Source organism: Quercus robur, chromosome 9 (genome assembly GCF_932294415.1).
Source record: "Quercus robur chromosome 9, dhQueRobu3.1, whole genome shotgun sequence".
NCBI classification, from domain to species: domain Eukaryota; kingdom Viridiplantae; phylum Streptophyta; class Magnoliopsida; order Fagales; family Fagaceae; genus Quercus; species Quercus robur.
The window spans coordinates 10,124,639-10,140,799 of record NC_065542.1 but is presented as its reverse complement, the minus strand read 5'-3'; the positions used below and the strand labels follow the sequence as shown (position 1 = coordinate 10,140,799).

Sequence of the window (16,161 nt, the reverse complement as noted above, 5' to 3'; positions counted from 1 at the left end):
GAAATAAAGGGGAGGAGAGAAGAGAGGAAGGGAAAGAAAAATGATAATATTTTTCCTTTCACTTGTTTGGTTTGCACAAAAATGGAAAAAAGAAAAGAAAAGAAATATATATATATATATATATAAATAAATATATATATATATAATACTTTATTGATTAATCCGACCACAAGAACTTTTTCTTCCCTCTCTCTCTTTCCTCCCAATTTAGAAGGAAATAATATGGTGGGCCATGAAGGAAAATGAGTCTCTTCATTTTCTATTTCTTCATCCCAATACATTAAATATAGTGGCAAAAATGGCAAAATACCCCTTTCGTCCAAAAGTTCTAGCAAAATGCCCTTGTTTTGAAACTCGATTATTAGATAATCGAGTTTCAATGTAAAACTCGATTTGTAGAAAATTGAGTTATAGGCAATCAAAATTATAAAAAAAATAAAAAAAATAAATTATGGAACTTGAGTACATGGAACTCGAGTTCCATTTGAAATCTTTCAAGGAACTCGAGTTCCCTATTAAAATTCAATTTTTAGAAAATTAAATTTCAAAATAGGGGCATTTTACTAGATAGTTTCAGAACAGGGGCATTTTGCTGAAACTTTTGGCCGAAAGGGGTATTTTGCCATCTTAGCCTAAATATAGTGCTTATATATATAATTTTTTTTTCAATCATTTTGATCCTTAAGTTTTGAAACTATTTTCATTTTAGTACTTGTCATCTCCTTTGACACACAAATAGCTAATATTAATAATTAATTGCAATTAAAAAGCCACATCAATATCTAAATATATATAAAAAAATCCACATCAAAAAAGAAAAATGATATAATTATTTTCTAAAGAAAAAAAAAAAGAAATAAAATGAATGAAAAAACACTCATGTTTCCTCTTATATATGAGAAATACTACGTCCACACTAATTTCACAACATTTACCCAACCCCTGAAAATTTTAAAATTTCTCTTCATTTCCCCCTCTCTAAAAAGACTAATTAGCCCCTTCCCTGAACTACCCCTCTACACTGAACATTCAGAAAACATGACTCCACTTTATTCCTAAGAACACGAAATGACATTACCAAAGTTCCAAACTATCACTAAAACATGAAATTGTACATAACACCCTCTCCTTATCTATTCTTGTATGTGTCCATATACTTTATACAGATTAATGGCTTATACAAAACTACAATTTTAACTTTATAATATTAGGAAACTATTAATACATCTTACTGAAGAAAAAGCAATCAGACCAAAGGCATTGAACACTTTTGACTTGTAACTAAATGGTCACTTCATCAATGTACCCATGTATGTAACCAAGAGAACTATAAGATACAAGAATATTGGATGGAAGGAGCTCAACCTGTGGCCAACAAGTACAATTGCAGGGGGTGAAATCTCCATACATTTCTTTCAACACAGCGACAACATCATCGCACATAGTCTGCAAATATGAAAGTACCAATTTTCATGAGTAGACTATGACAAAATAATATATTAAAAAGCGGGCCAAAAAGGCCTAAATTACATGACCAGCAGAATGCATTTTCTGCTGCTTATACATACACCTCAATAGAAAGGTCGAGTCCACACTTGACGACAAGGGAATGCACTTGCATCCCAACCTTTGCCATTCAACTCTTGCTCATGGCTCATGCCTATAAATCCTTCCATGAATCTCCTTACCAGCTATTCCATAACCTAAACTAGCACAAGCAGATAAAGCACCAACATACATATAATTATTGGGATCACTACCATCGTTAACCATCAATCTGAAACAATTCAAGGCTTCATCAAGATTTCTTTCAGGCATTGTATCAAACACTTTGCGAGCATCATTTATACCTCAATTTTCAACCCTCCCACCTCAAGCATCGATTTGATTAATAAAAAAAAAAAAATTTGTGTGTACAGGAAAACAAGAACAAAAAATATGTTCTCAAAAAAAAAAAAAATACGGTTTAAAAATTTTAATGTGGAAAATTAAAAAAATAGAGAAGTCCAATTATTATTATTTTTTGTTGTGAATGTAGAGAAGTCCAGCTTTCTTTTAATGAGAATGAAATGTTACAAAGCAAGAAACAACAAAATTACAATCACAACTTAGTAATTCCAATAAGAAGCAAAATTTGAGAAAGGTAGAGATATGTGGGCCTCATCGTTTTGAGGAAGATAAAGAAGCGACAATGTGCGACGGCGGAGAGAAGAAGTGAGCGTCTCTGCCTCTGCCTTTGCCTCCATCTCCACCTCCAGTGTGTGAGAGCAAGATTCTTCCTTCTACAAAACCCCTTCTTTCCCTCCTCACCGAAATATGCTGGTGTTTTGAATTTCCTGCCTTTGTCTCACCTTTTTTTTTCCTAGTCAGATTATTTAAGTTGTGTTTTGTGACTTGGCAGTGACAAGTAAGCAATGTTGTGAAAATGTTGTAAAAGTGTTGTGGATGTAGCATTTTTCTTTATATATTGTCTTTGGTTTCTTGCGAAAGTTAGCATTGCCTGTGATCAAACCATTCCAATTCTTGGAACAAAATTCATTGACATTGTTGTCATAGGTAACTAGAAGACGATTTGAGGTTTGGATTTTGTAGCTTTCACTGACAGTTATAAAAAAATATAATAAAACAATCACAACATGAGGGAGAATGTAATATGTAATTTCATTGAATTGATTAATTATGTTACAACTTACAAGTTACAACATAGCTCTGAGATTTATACACAAAGACGGAGCATGAGGAGGGAAAACATGATGTTCCTAATTCCTATCTGATCAACAAAGTTACAAAATAATTATCTCCTCTACAAACCTGATGCACCAATCAACTAATGACACCAGCGTGCAGTGTTAACCAAATATCCATACGGTGACGTTTTTTTTATCAAAGCCCAAAACGGCGTCACTTGAATTAGTTGAACGACACAGTTTTGGTTTGTGACTTAAAATGTGAACTTATAATCCTTACACGTGAAGAGCTGGTCTTTCACTCAAGCACACGTGCCGAAGTCTGTTTCCAGTTAGTTACACAGTTTCAGTCTCAACGCATGGTGTGGACGATAATGTGGACTTGTATTAATTAATTAATCAGAGCCATTAGTGCTCACTTGTATAGTATATAAAGTTTTCTTTGCTCTCAGTTATTCATTAAGCAAGATAATATGAATCACAGATTTTTCTCTCAATCTTTCTCTTTGTTTCCTCTCCTTTCCATTGTATAGAAACTCATCAAACTCTTTCAACCAGGCCACTAAACATTTATTAAGAAATGAGAAAGACTAGAAGTCGTATAATTTTAATTAAAGAGAGCTATAATAAATCAAGGGAACAATTATTTGTTACATAGAAATATGAAGCATCTTTGTAAATCGCAAATTGCAGTCATTTAGTGAAGACGTTTGCTTTCCCAATTAAAATCAATAGTTTGAAACATCAACTAGTTGCATTTAAATTTTAGCCTATTGACTTGATTCACCTGATTGAAATGATGAACTAGTTGAATTTAAGTTGTCTCTTACATCCCCTGTCGGTCTCCCTGGTGATGATGATAGGAAAGGCTTGGAAGGCATTTGTAAGTTTTCAACTTCTCCTTCAAGCATTTTTACAACTTTGTTCATTGAAGGACGATCACTAGGCTTCACATCTGTATACACCATAATGCAACTATGATCATCTTCTTAGTAGTTTTCTTCTCCTCCTCTGTGGCATCTTCCATATCTATGTCATTTCCTTCGCTAAATTGGCCATAGACCCAAGTTGGGAAGTAAATTTGGCTTGAATGGTCTACAAATTGATTAAAGTTCTTTCTTCTGCTTGCAATTTCCAACAATAATATGCCAAAACTATAAACATCAGCTTTATAGGAGACCCTTCCAATATTTTTATAGAACAACTCTGGAGCTATATATCCTAGTGTTCCCCTTGCAGCAGTTAAAGACACTATGCTATCATCTATTGGATAAAGTTTTGCAAGTCCAAAATCGAAAACCTTTGGGGTGAAGTTCTCATCAAGAAGAATGTTATGAGGCTTGATATCAAAATGCAAAATTTGCATGTCACATCCTCAATGCAAATATTCAATTCCACAAGCCACTCCAAGAGAAATATCATATGTTTTCTCAATACTTAAGGTGATATTTCCTTTTCTAGAAAAAATGTATTTGTCAAGAGAACCATTAGGCATGAATTCATATATAAGGGCACGCTTTAGTCCCTCAGCACAGTAGCCAATAAGTTGCACCACATTCTCATGGTGAATCCTTCCAATTGTTGCAACTTCATTGATAAAGTCTTGCCCGTTAGCTTTGGAACCTCCCAACATCTTTATAGCTACAAGAAGACCACTTTGAAGCTTTCCTTTGTATACAGAACCATAGCCTCCTTCACCCAATTTGTCCTCAAAACCTTTAGACATCTTTCTAATTTTAGAGTATGAGTACCTAATTGGCATGAGGTTAATTTGGCTTTGCAGAAATTCTTCAACATTATCATACATTGATAAATGTCTCTTACGCCACATATATATCAAAACAGCCGCCACACAAGGAGTCCCCAAGACAATTTTTGCTGCAAGGTGTAAGAATACTGTGCAGGAACATCACATAAACAACTATTAGAAAACAAATTTGTTGTAGCATTACTGTCAATTTTTTTTTTTTTTAAATTTTCACAAAAATAACTTTTTTATTTTTATATTTTGGGTTGTTTTCTCTTTGATCCTTACGTTTTGAATTTTTTGAATTTGGTTTTTAATCGCAGTGATGGAAACGACTTGTGTAGTCAAATGTTTACACAGCTATCACGCTTAAAAGATGACATGATTAATAAAATAAAATATTAATTGGCATTAAAAATGGCTAAGATCCACGTAAAAAATAAAAAAGAAATGTTATAATTCCTCAATTTTAAGAAAATACAAAAAAGAATAAAATGATTAAAAAAAAAAAAAAAGAAAGGCCATGCTCCTGAAAGAGCAGAGGAGATGGTTAGGATAGTGAACTTGAAATGCGGAGCACGAGCAGCTAGCTATTGAGCAAAGCCAAATGGTATTGTTTTAGTAGAGGTTAACTCATTTTTAGGTGTTGTACATTCTAGAGGAGACTTAACTTATTCTTTTGCATTTCATATTGGTGATCACTTTTATTCACGTTAGGACAAGTTATTGACATGTAATTATTATGTAGACTTTCATTTTTTTGTGGTAAGTGATCTTTGTAATTATTCATAGAAGCCTGACTTACTTTAAGAGTATCTTTAATGAAATTGTTATGAAAATTTCTTCATGTTGGTGAGAATTCTTTGGATTGAATTGTTAAAAAAAAAAAAAAAAAATTATAGGTACTTTTGGGTTGTAGTTTTCTCATGTTTGGGACCATTTTTTAGTTTAGGGGGTGTCAAAAGGGAAGCACAACATATGTTATTTCCAAGTTAATGCAACTAATATTTATGTCCTGTTTGCATGTGTAACTATTTTTAAGCACATCTATTACATAAAATATTAAAAAAAAAAAACTATTTTTAAGAACAATGCTAATGAATCACATGCTAAAAAAATTTAAAGAAGAGATCAGGTTATTACCGATGTTCTGTACTGTTAAGACCCAATTGACCCAAAAACCTGCAAGCAATTCATTATAAAGGTAAAATTACTTTTTGTTAACGAAAGATGAATTGCTAGTTAGTGAAATAAGTGACATGAATAACTTGAAAATTCTATGGCCTAATAAAATGCATTAACAACTCTCATTGGGCCATGCTTAACAGTAAATATAAACAAAAAACTAGTTGACTTTATTGAGTAGTATTATAAGTACTACAACTTTTACGACATTAAACTAACAAACTAATGTGTCATCAACCACAAAGAAACAATTCAAATATTCATTTATGAGTTGTTGAAACTTACCTATTATATTTATTGTTACATCAATTTGTAAGTAAAATTTATAATACTTGTAGCATTTTCCAACTATATATATATATATATATATATCAGAATGGTGGCAAGAAGAAGTGTTCAGCCAAAGAAACAGAAACAGAGGACAAGATGAACTGCAAAGTAGAAGAAGAAGAAAAGCACTGCAAAACAGAAGAAGGAGATAAACGACTGTAGTTTCTTAAAATTGTTACTAAACGACTTGTAGCTTAGATTAGTTGTAGATAAACTGTTAGAGGATTAGTTAGCTGGTTAGCATGGTTTATTCTGTTATTTCCTTATATCAGCTAGTATAAAAAGCTCGTAATCCTTTTGATAATATATATATATATATATATAATTTCCTTATATCAGCTAGTATATAAAGCTTGTAATCCTTTTGATAATATATATATATATATATATATATATATATATATTCTTTAAAATTAGGACGTCACTTTAATTGAGAGGAGCTTGATTAGAATTTGCACCAGACTAGCCGTTAGTCAAAATTTCGATCCAAACAATGGACTTATTGAATGAACCGTTAATCAACAAACTACAAATATTATTGTTTTCTTATTCATGTCTGGCTCTCTCCCCGAACCACTGAGATTGAGTCTCTCTCTCTCTCTCTCTCTCAACACCATGGCTTTGCGTCTTAAGAACCAGATGCTGAAACTGTAACCGCCATCAACAACGGCTTTGCAGCAAGCTTGCGTAACGGAGAAAGCCGAGTTGAGTTTGGTCGACTATGACCCACTCCAATCGGCTTCTCTCTCTGCTCGGGTACGTCGCAGAAAGCTCCGATCCTGTTCTCTCTCACGATTTTGAAGTCTGATCGCCTTCTCTCTCTCCAATTACGATCTCTCTCATGACCGTTGATTTGGGTTGTTTGAATTTTTTTTTTTTGTTCGAATGGGCTTGATTTGATAGTGTTTGTGTGTTTGATTTGAATGAGTTGTGTTTGAAAGAAATAATAAGGATCTGATTTCTAAATGGGTTGATCTGAAATTGAGGAAGAACAGGGGAGAAAAGAAACAATGTAACACCAAAAAAGTGGTTTGCAATTGGGGACCTTTGGATTGGAGTAATTGGTGTGTGACTGAGTTTTTCTGTGAAGGATCGATGAAAATGGTGGAAGAGCTTGGAGAGGAAATTTGATTATCAGGGCTCTGGATCTGATACCATATTAAATTACCGAATCTTCTAAAATCTTAAGCTATTGGAATATAATAAATTTAATCATTTAACAAAATACTTCTAACATCATCAATAGTGCAATTACTCATGCAATTCTATTTCCTTGTCCATTCTATATTAATTACTATCCTTCAAACAATTTTTTTGAGATAGAAACCTCACCTGCTACTCCTGAATCTGGTCCATAATACAACCATCCTATATTTTGGACTAAGTAATACCACCATTCTGCATTATATGTTTCATAGCTATGGCTCCATTCTGCATTTTTGACAAATAAAAGAACAACATCAGCGTTGAGAACTACAAAATTAAATTTGGTCATTATACGGAAACTATAATAAATATTCCCTATCATGTCAATTACACACTAGAATTGATGGCATACGCACCACGTAGCTATCTTCTTAAGGAATTCGATAATTTTTACTTTTCATTTCCTCAAGCATAAAAGTTTGAGATCAACCAATTGCCCAAGTATATGGTTATTCCTCTACTTGTGTCATCATCACATCAGGCACAATTACTCATGCAATTCTATTTTATTGTCCACTTTATCTGACCCTTCAAACAAGTTTTTAAGATAGAAACCTCACCTAGGAGTTGATATAGGATACGTTTAAGCAATCCTGCTTTGACAAAAAAAAGAATAACATAAGCTTTTGGAGAACTTAAAATCAAATCTAGCCATTATACCGAGACTTGAATAAAAATATCCTAGGATGTTTATTATGGATTGTGTATGCACCAAGAAGTTTGGTCTTATAGAAGTTTAATAGAAACAATATATAAACGAAATGGTTAGTGAATGGTGACAGTGGAAAAATGCAAGAATCATGAAAAGGGAACTGATGGTCAACATGTAAATGGAAAGTGTTGACCATCAGTACTGATGCATTGAACACGGTTCGAATCATTGAGGTAGCAGTAACTTCTCGCTGTCTCTTGCGCAATAACTTTCACAATTTCTTTCGAGCCATGAAAGCTCAAAACCATATACCAATTCATTGCGGACGTCTTTACAGGAAATATTTGAATCATCACTTCTTGGCCACAATGTCCGAAACATCTTCTCTACTTTGCACGACTCCTCCACTTGGGATGCGTTGACCATTTGGGCTATCTCTGTCCCTAAATGGGACAATGTAGTGCTATTTCATTTTCAACAATTTCCTATTAGCATTAAAACACTACTTAGTCTGAAAAGATTGTGGGAAACATTATTATGACTTCTCCTTCTTATAAATTATTAGTTTAGTGGACTTCTAGCAAGTCATTGATCCAACGAACCACTCACATTGCTGTGATCCAAACAGTTAACCAAACTATTCAATCGATAAGAGCGATGGGTGGTGTCCACAAAGGGCATGGATGTAGTCAAGTGCGAGCTAATGGCTCGTGCAGTGTGCTTAATTAGAATTCCTCATTAATTGACCATAAACAATATTGAAACTTTACCCTGTGGAAGTAAAGCATAAAATATGTTCAGCAATTGCAACCCCCAGTTTAAGAAAATTCATAACTTAGAATCCCAAGTAACTTCATAACTACGAGTCTACGACACTGATACAGCGTGTTGAAAACCAAGCAGAAACTTCTACAAAGTAATTTTACCTCCAAAGTAACTAACCCCTATATATGCTTTGATTTCAAGCTCTCAGTAAGTGATTTGGCTTTAAGAAGTTCAAACTACTAGTTGAGAACATAAAGAGGAATACAAACCTGAAGGGGCAAAGTAGAGAATATGTTTCGGACATCGTGGCCAAGAAGTGATGATTCAAATATTTCCTGTAAAGACGTCCACAATGAATTGGGTGGGTTATACCAACTTCAAGATATCTGTACCGGAAGAAGATTTGTCATTATAATTGCAAGTAGAAGTGTCCAAATACAATGGAGAATTCACTGGTTTTTCACAGCTCATCAAAACCAAACTCCAAGATAGTTCGAGATCCCAGTAATTCACCTCTGTCCCCTTTCGCAGATAAGTGTCATATGGATAGGCGCCATATCTGAGATAATATCGAGATAAAGAATAACTCGGGGTGGAGAAGGAGAAGTAATTGTCCTTGTGTATGCCTGAGTCCACAATACGGATTGTGTAGTTGTTGTAACTGATTTCCTGTACGTAGTATTTTCCTCTAGATATGTATAGCACCGTACGATTGTTCTCACACGAAAGTCCATACCATGGGTTCCCGCAGTTTTCTGGGTCGGTCTTCAATCGAAAAGGAAAGCTTATGTTGTGGATATTCCCACAAGAAGAAGCGGAACAGGTATGATTAACCATAGCAGTAGGAGCACAGCAAGTTGGATGGACTAATATAAGAACAATAACGCCATTGAGGTAGGTAGAGGTAGAGAGAGAGTAATATTTCCACTAGTACATACTAGAAAACTTCCACATACAGCTGTAGACAAACACAAAAAAAATTCTTTCTGTGGTCTTCACTCTTCAAAGCATCTTCAACATTAATAAAGTAAAAAGTAGAGTTTCCTGCTGAGGAAAGATGAAGCGCAAGTTCGTGGTAGTGGAACAGTATCAACATTAATATAGAGAGCAATGCACCAACAATATTTGGCGTCAGCACACATACGTCATCTTCATATATTATTTGACAGTTATTAATTTTTTTTTAATTATTATTTTTTTAGAAGATTTTTTTAATTATTATAAACATTTAGTTAAATTACTAACAAATTGCACGTGGCGGTAAGAAAGAAATTATGAAGGCAAATGTAACCGAATTCTCTCCCAAAATTTGTAAAATAATATATTTTAAATATGTAGCATTTTCTTTAAAATCGTGCTTTAAAAACATTATTGTAGTACTTAATAGTTAATACCCTAACTTAACCGAAATTTAAGTGAAATTAATCGAATTTTGAAAACATAATTTTAATATTTAAAATTGTATTTTCAAAAAAAAAAATAGAAAAAAAAAATAATATATTTTCAAATAGTATCAATTTAAATAATTATTAATAAAAAAATATTTTGCAAAATTCTGTTATGGAGCATTTGTTAAGTTCTACCGTGCACATCATACATAGCCTCCCAAGTTCCCAACGGTGTATTACATATTTGAAGTTGATCATCAGCACATAGCCCAAGTTGTTGGAAAATGATCTTACCCATGTATTGTGAGGTTTCTGCTGCTGCATGTAGCGGAAACATGAGATACTGGCCACCTAATGTGTGTTGGCTTATATTGGTGGCCACACCATATATAACACTGTATTGACTCTTCCTTTTTGCTATTTTGACAATTATGAATGTGATGTCCCAAATTTTATTAGATAATGATTAAGTGTGTGTTGTGTGTATGATGAATCTCACATTACGCATATATTAGGTTGATCTGAATTTTATTAATAACTACCAAGATTTTGAAACCTGAACCATTCAAAGAACCAGAAAAGAGAGAGGTTCAACCTCTTTGAGCTTAGATTGAGGTTCTATTAAGGTCCAACCATGATGTGTCATTTAATTTTTTATTAAATTTAATTCATAAATTGTGTTTATATTTTTTATTAAATTTACTACATAAATTGTGTTTATATATATAATAATTTTCTATATCTTACCAGCTTAATGGTTGACATGCTGGACATGCATATATCATCCTAGAGAACCCAAGTTCAAATCCTGGTGCTGACTAATTTCAACAAACATCATATGGGCAAAACCGCAACAAAAAAAATCAGCCTTTGGGCTGATTTTCGGTTAATCGAGTCAGACTGCCCAATTTAGTCTGGGTATGACAACTACAATGAACCTCAATTTCGAATGTTCTTTTTAATGTATGTAGTAAATGTGGCTAGTGATTTTTCGAGGATTGTTACAATGAATTAAATAATATTTAAAATTTAAGAACACACTAGAACTTTTTTATTTTTTATTTTTTACAGTCATAATAATGGGATAGGGAAATTTAAACTATGATTCTCCTAATTAAGAAGATGAATTGTATCACTAAGATACAAGGCTTTTGACAAAACACCCAGTTTTTTAATATCATACAATGCTTATGTACCAACGATTGGTAACATACCATTAACTTTATTCGCCCTTTACGAATATAATCCTGCTTACAACAAATTAAGTCATACTTTGGTACAAGAGGAGGTTTTATTTTGCTGCAGGTTGCTCGAATTTCGATCAATCCTTCAACTGATTGGGTATCAAATTGCTTTAATCAATTAATTCTTGAAACATGCATGATGAAAATGGAAACAAAAAGGGCGTTTAAGATTGAATGTATTATTAGGATGGAAGAGCCGGTGTTAGCACTTGGAACAATCCAGGTTAGGTGAAACAGTGAATGGTAGGTTTGTTAATTCCAGAAAAGCCCTGGCACTTGAGCATTTGGATTTATTCTCTTGGCTGTTCACCTGATGCAGGTACAGACAGCCGTCTTATTAGCAAAGGATGATGCAGGCTGTTGATTATTGGCTTGAATTTGGTGGCAAAGTCAGAAAATTTTTTTTTCAGAGGGAGACCAAGTTAAATTGATCAATAATTTTCAAATACACAAAATAATATGCATATACTTTTCTTAAAAAAAAAAAACACATATATGCATAGTTTATACTTAAAACATGTCTTTAACATAATTTATTTTGGGGACCAAAAAAAATGAATATAAGAAAATAATAAATAATTTATTATTTAGAGAGCACCATAATTCTTTTTTTTTTTTTTTTTTTTTTGAGGGGAAGAGCACCATAATTCAAGATAAATATTTTCTTTCATTAAGTCATGTATAATTATCTTGTAAATTATATTAATCACAATTAATATTTTTTTAAATAATTTTTTTATAGACACAATAAGATTTGAAACCTATAGCATCCTCTTCCTAATAATTGCCCTTTATTATTAGGCCAATACACTAATTGATTTCTTCTTCTTCTTCTTCCTTTTTTTTTTTTTTTTTTTTTTGGTTTAGGTTAGCTTTGAATCTAAGTCTTTTATTTGACCACAAGAAATTTTTTTTGTTAAACTAACAAGAACTCATATTCTTTAAACATGCAGTGAGACAGAGAGGTGAGAGTTTAGAGGGAGTTGAGAGTGAGTCACGGTTGGATAAAAAGAATAGAAAAAAAAATCAACAAACAAATCTATATATATATACATATATATAACTGAAACCTCTGACACTCCCACAATTTTCCATATCATCATTTTAATTTATAAAAAATTTTAATTTTTTAAACTAAATAGTGAGAGAGTCCTAATAGGAGTCTCTCTCTCTCTCTCTCTCTCTCTCTCTCTCTCTCTTATATATATATATATATATATATATAAGTAATAATAGGAGTCCTAATAGGAATTCCCTTTGATTTTCCTTTTGAGTGTGACAAAATCTTTGAAAACCCTAAAGCAGCTTCCTTTGTTCGTCTCCACTAAGAGAGAAAATCCTAAACTTCAATTTCTTTGGTACACTTGCTCTTGCTTTCTCTCTTTTTTGTGAATAAGTTTTTTTTTGCTTTTGTTTTGTGTCTGGTGGAGGTGATCTTGCGACTGTCTGTTCTTCCAGGCCTTATGAGATTTTACATGACTTTCATTGGCGATGGAGTAGTACTTTACATTATATAGTATAACTACAAGTATTGCAGTAAGTTTGCTAACTTTTTGTATGACTCAAAGATGCTATATTCTATGTTATTTTAGATTATATAACCTTAAGCTTTATATTACAGAGACGTATGTTAGGTTGTTTCACATCAGAGGTAGCTTATTGCATTTGTTGTACAAGTTTTCTATTCCTTTTGTGTGGATATTTTTTCACAGCTGTGGAGTAAGGTCTATGCACTATATGTTATCTTATGTTTTCTCTTATGGTGTCATGCTTCTTTGATTATTAATTAAAGATTATGTTGGAAGCCTATATTATTTGCACCTTTAAAGTGTTCGACAATGTTTGAATCAAATTTTTCATCAATTAGGAAGAATTGGATAATAAAAACTTAAGAAAGCTTTCCATCCTTACTGAAATTGTCTCGCAATAATGACTATATTTTTTTGTTTTGTTTTTATAATTTGTAGGTTCTGAATCATTTTATTTTTAATTTTATTGTCTTTTGAAAGTTTGACCATCTGAATTTTTGGGTTCAATTTTTTGCAATATCTGAAACTGTTTGATAAATTTCAACTGTTATAACTATGGATTATTCTCTTGAAGGTAATCTATCTTTCTCTTATATTTCTCTATTTGGTAGTCATATACATATATTTTGTTTTGTTTCAATAATTTCTAGGTAGTGCCAGTGAATTTTCTGATTTTTTTTTTTTTTTTCCTTTTGGAAGTTTTAACATCAGAATTTTTTAGTTATTTTTTTGCTATATCTAAATTTGTTAGCTAGATTTTTTGCAACCCGTTGCATGTTCAAGCAATGGCTTATTCATCAAATTGTAACTCAAAAAGATAGGAGCAATTCACGCAATAGTATAATTTCATAATCAATTTAAAATTTTATAAAATTATTTTATTCTATTATAAATAGATAAGTTCTCATGCGTTGCACGGGTTTCTGACTAGTAGTATTTTAATTGGGTGGAGAATAAATTATTTTTTTTTTTAGCTCTTAGCTACAGTGCACAGCTATATGGTTGTGCATTGTAGAAAGATAGGTAAAAAACATACCTATACCTTCACTGCTGCAACACTTTTTTTAATATATAATGGTGCTTAAAATAGCTTTTTAGCACTACTATTGCTAATGCTCTTACAACTTTATAAAATTCTTTTTATTTTTAAATATCAAGAGAAATAAAGCCAGCCGCACTTTCCCCACTCCCTCCACGTGGGATTAAAAAACTCAGAATTGCTTTTGCGGCACTTTGCTTTTCAGCCAACTTTGAATTGCTTTTTTCATACTTTTGCTTTGTCGACTTTGACCTGTAATCAAAATCAGTTATGAATTTTCATCCCAAAAAAAAAAATCAGTTACGAATTACTAGCCTCATCACGTGTGTGCAATGAGAATCTTTTTCTGTAGGTTTTTATTATTTATTTATTTATTTTAGGAACTTGAGGTAGTTTTTTTTTAATTATTTTTTATTATTATAGGAACATGGAGTAATTTTGGTTGTGTACATGGGGTAATGGGAAGTTTTATAGAACATGGGTAGGTTTTTTTTTTTTTTTTTTATCAATTTAGAATTTTTACTTTATTTTTATGTTTTAGGAATAAGGATAAGTTAATTAAATTAGGGATATTTTTAAAATTAAAAAAAAATAATTAACTTTTTGAATCCTCTTAATATATAGAGATTATGTGTGTGGAACAAAAAGATTTGTTAGGCTAATTAACCATAGACTATAAGTTGGGTTTTAGAAGTTGTGATTACCTCGAATGGACGTCCTTTTTAATTATCATATGGTTTTGTCAAATAACAATAATTTTTATAGATAGAAACAACTACTTAATTGTTTTTATCAATTATTTTAATAAAAACAAAAGCTTAATATGTATAGGAAACTTGAAACTTTTATTAAATTGAAGAAAACATTACATCTTGATAAAAAGCTTATTCCAAGAAACAATGATTCTCTTCCATCCAAATAGAAAAATCAACAATACTAACAGCATGTTTTGCTAAAAAATAGGCAGGCTTATTTCCCTACCTACATACATAGGAAAACACAACACAATCCTAATTAACATCATGACATGAAGCTTGAATCCCATAAATTATAGGCATCACCGAAGCTAAAGGAGGAGACAGACCTGTAAGTGCACGAAAGACATTAAGAGAATTGCCTTCTAAAATGAACTCCTGTAATCCCACATCTTTGGCAAACTGTGCTTTGGCCTCCACCTCCAAAGGACCCCAAGGAGCTTGAAATTTCTTACTCAATGCAACCACCACTAGACCATTGGCATCACGAATTATTACCCCCACCCCAGATTCATTTTGTGCTTTAAAAACAGTTCCATGCACATTAACTTTATACATGTGACCAGAAGTAGGAATCCAACGTTGTACCAACGAATCTGAGTGCTTTGGTACGTCAGCAATAGCTTCCTGATACTCCAGCAACAACAATGAATTAAGGTACGACAAGTTTGGGACATAATTCATATTTATTTTAAGTTTTAAAATTAGTAAAACCTATCAATCAAATTTTCAGTACTTATTTTGCCTACAATGTTTCAATTTAATAAATAATAAAAATTATATCACAGCAATAATACATTAACCAAATAAATTAATTTACCTAATGATATTTCAACTTAATAAATACTAAATAGAAAAATTGCTGACAGCCAGCAGGCAAGTCACAACAAATAAAACTAAGTAGAGTCATTCCTATCTTTGTTGCATGCATCTTCACATCCAATCGAAGTCATAAGTCAACAAATAGCTTCCTATAAACTATGTTTCTGTACAAATTTGAATACCCACTTTTGCAAGTAGAGTCATCCCTATCTTTATTACTTTCTCACTTAAACAACCATGAAAAATACAACTTATCGTCTCAACACATTAAATTAACAATATAATAATAATAATAATAATAATAATAATAATAACTCAGTGAAAAATTCAACACATTAAATAAAATTAAAGTTCAGTATGGTCATAAGGCATAAGAAAAGTTGATCAAAATTCTTCCTTCATTAGCCGCAGGAATGTCATGAAAACAACTAGCTCAAATTAATGCGTGATCGTCATTTTTTTTTTTTTTAATGTATTAAATAAATCAAGAAGAAAGGGAAATCAATATTCTTTTTCTGTCCTAAAAGCCATCAGCCTTACAAAATCGGCCCAGCGGACTTATAAAAAGTAGCCCATGAGAAGATTGTGATTTGTGAGCAATGGAATTGTACATGTACATAAAGAAAGCACAATACAAAAAGCTTTCAGACTTTCATCATGAGCTTTATATATTCTATAATGGGCCAGCCCAGTTGATATCTGAGGAGTTCTGAATCTTCTGATGTGTATAGACCGGCCTGGAAAAAAGTAACACGCGTGAGAATATTTTAGAGGATAACGGCCCTTATTGAGTCAATGAATCCAAGCAAAAA

General features: G+C 32.2%; 1 protein-coding gene and 1 pseudogene across 1 annotated transcript in view; both read right to left on the bottom strand.

Moving 5' to 3' along the window:
- Window positions 1–16,161, bottom strand: part of LOC126698110 (LEAF RUST 10 DISEASE-RESISTANCE LOCUS RECEPTOR-LIKE PROTEIN KINASE-like 1.2) — a 62,415-nt gene that overhangs the window by 32,546 nt on the left and 13,708 nt on the right. The gene's annotated exons all lie outside the window — the stretch shown is intronic.
- On the bottom strand, window positions 3,304–4,585 carry LOC126698111 (rust resistance kinase Lr10-like; annotated as a pseudogene).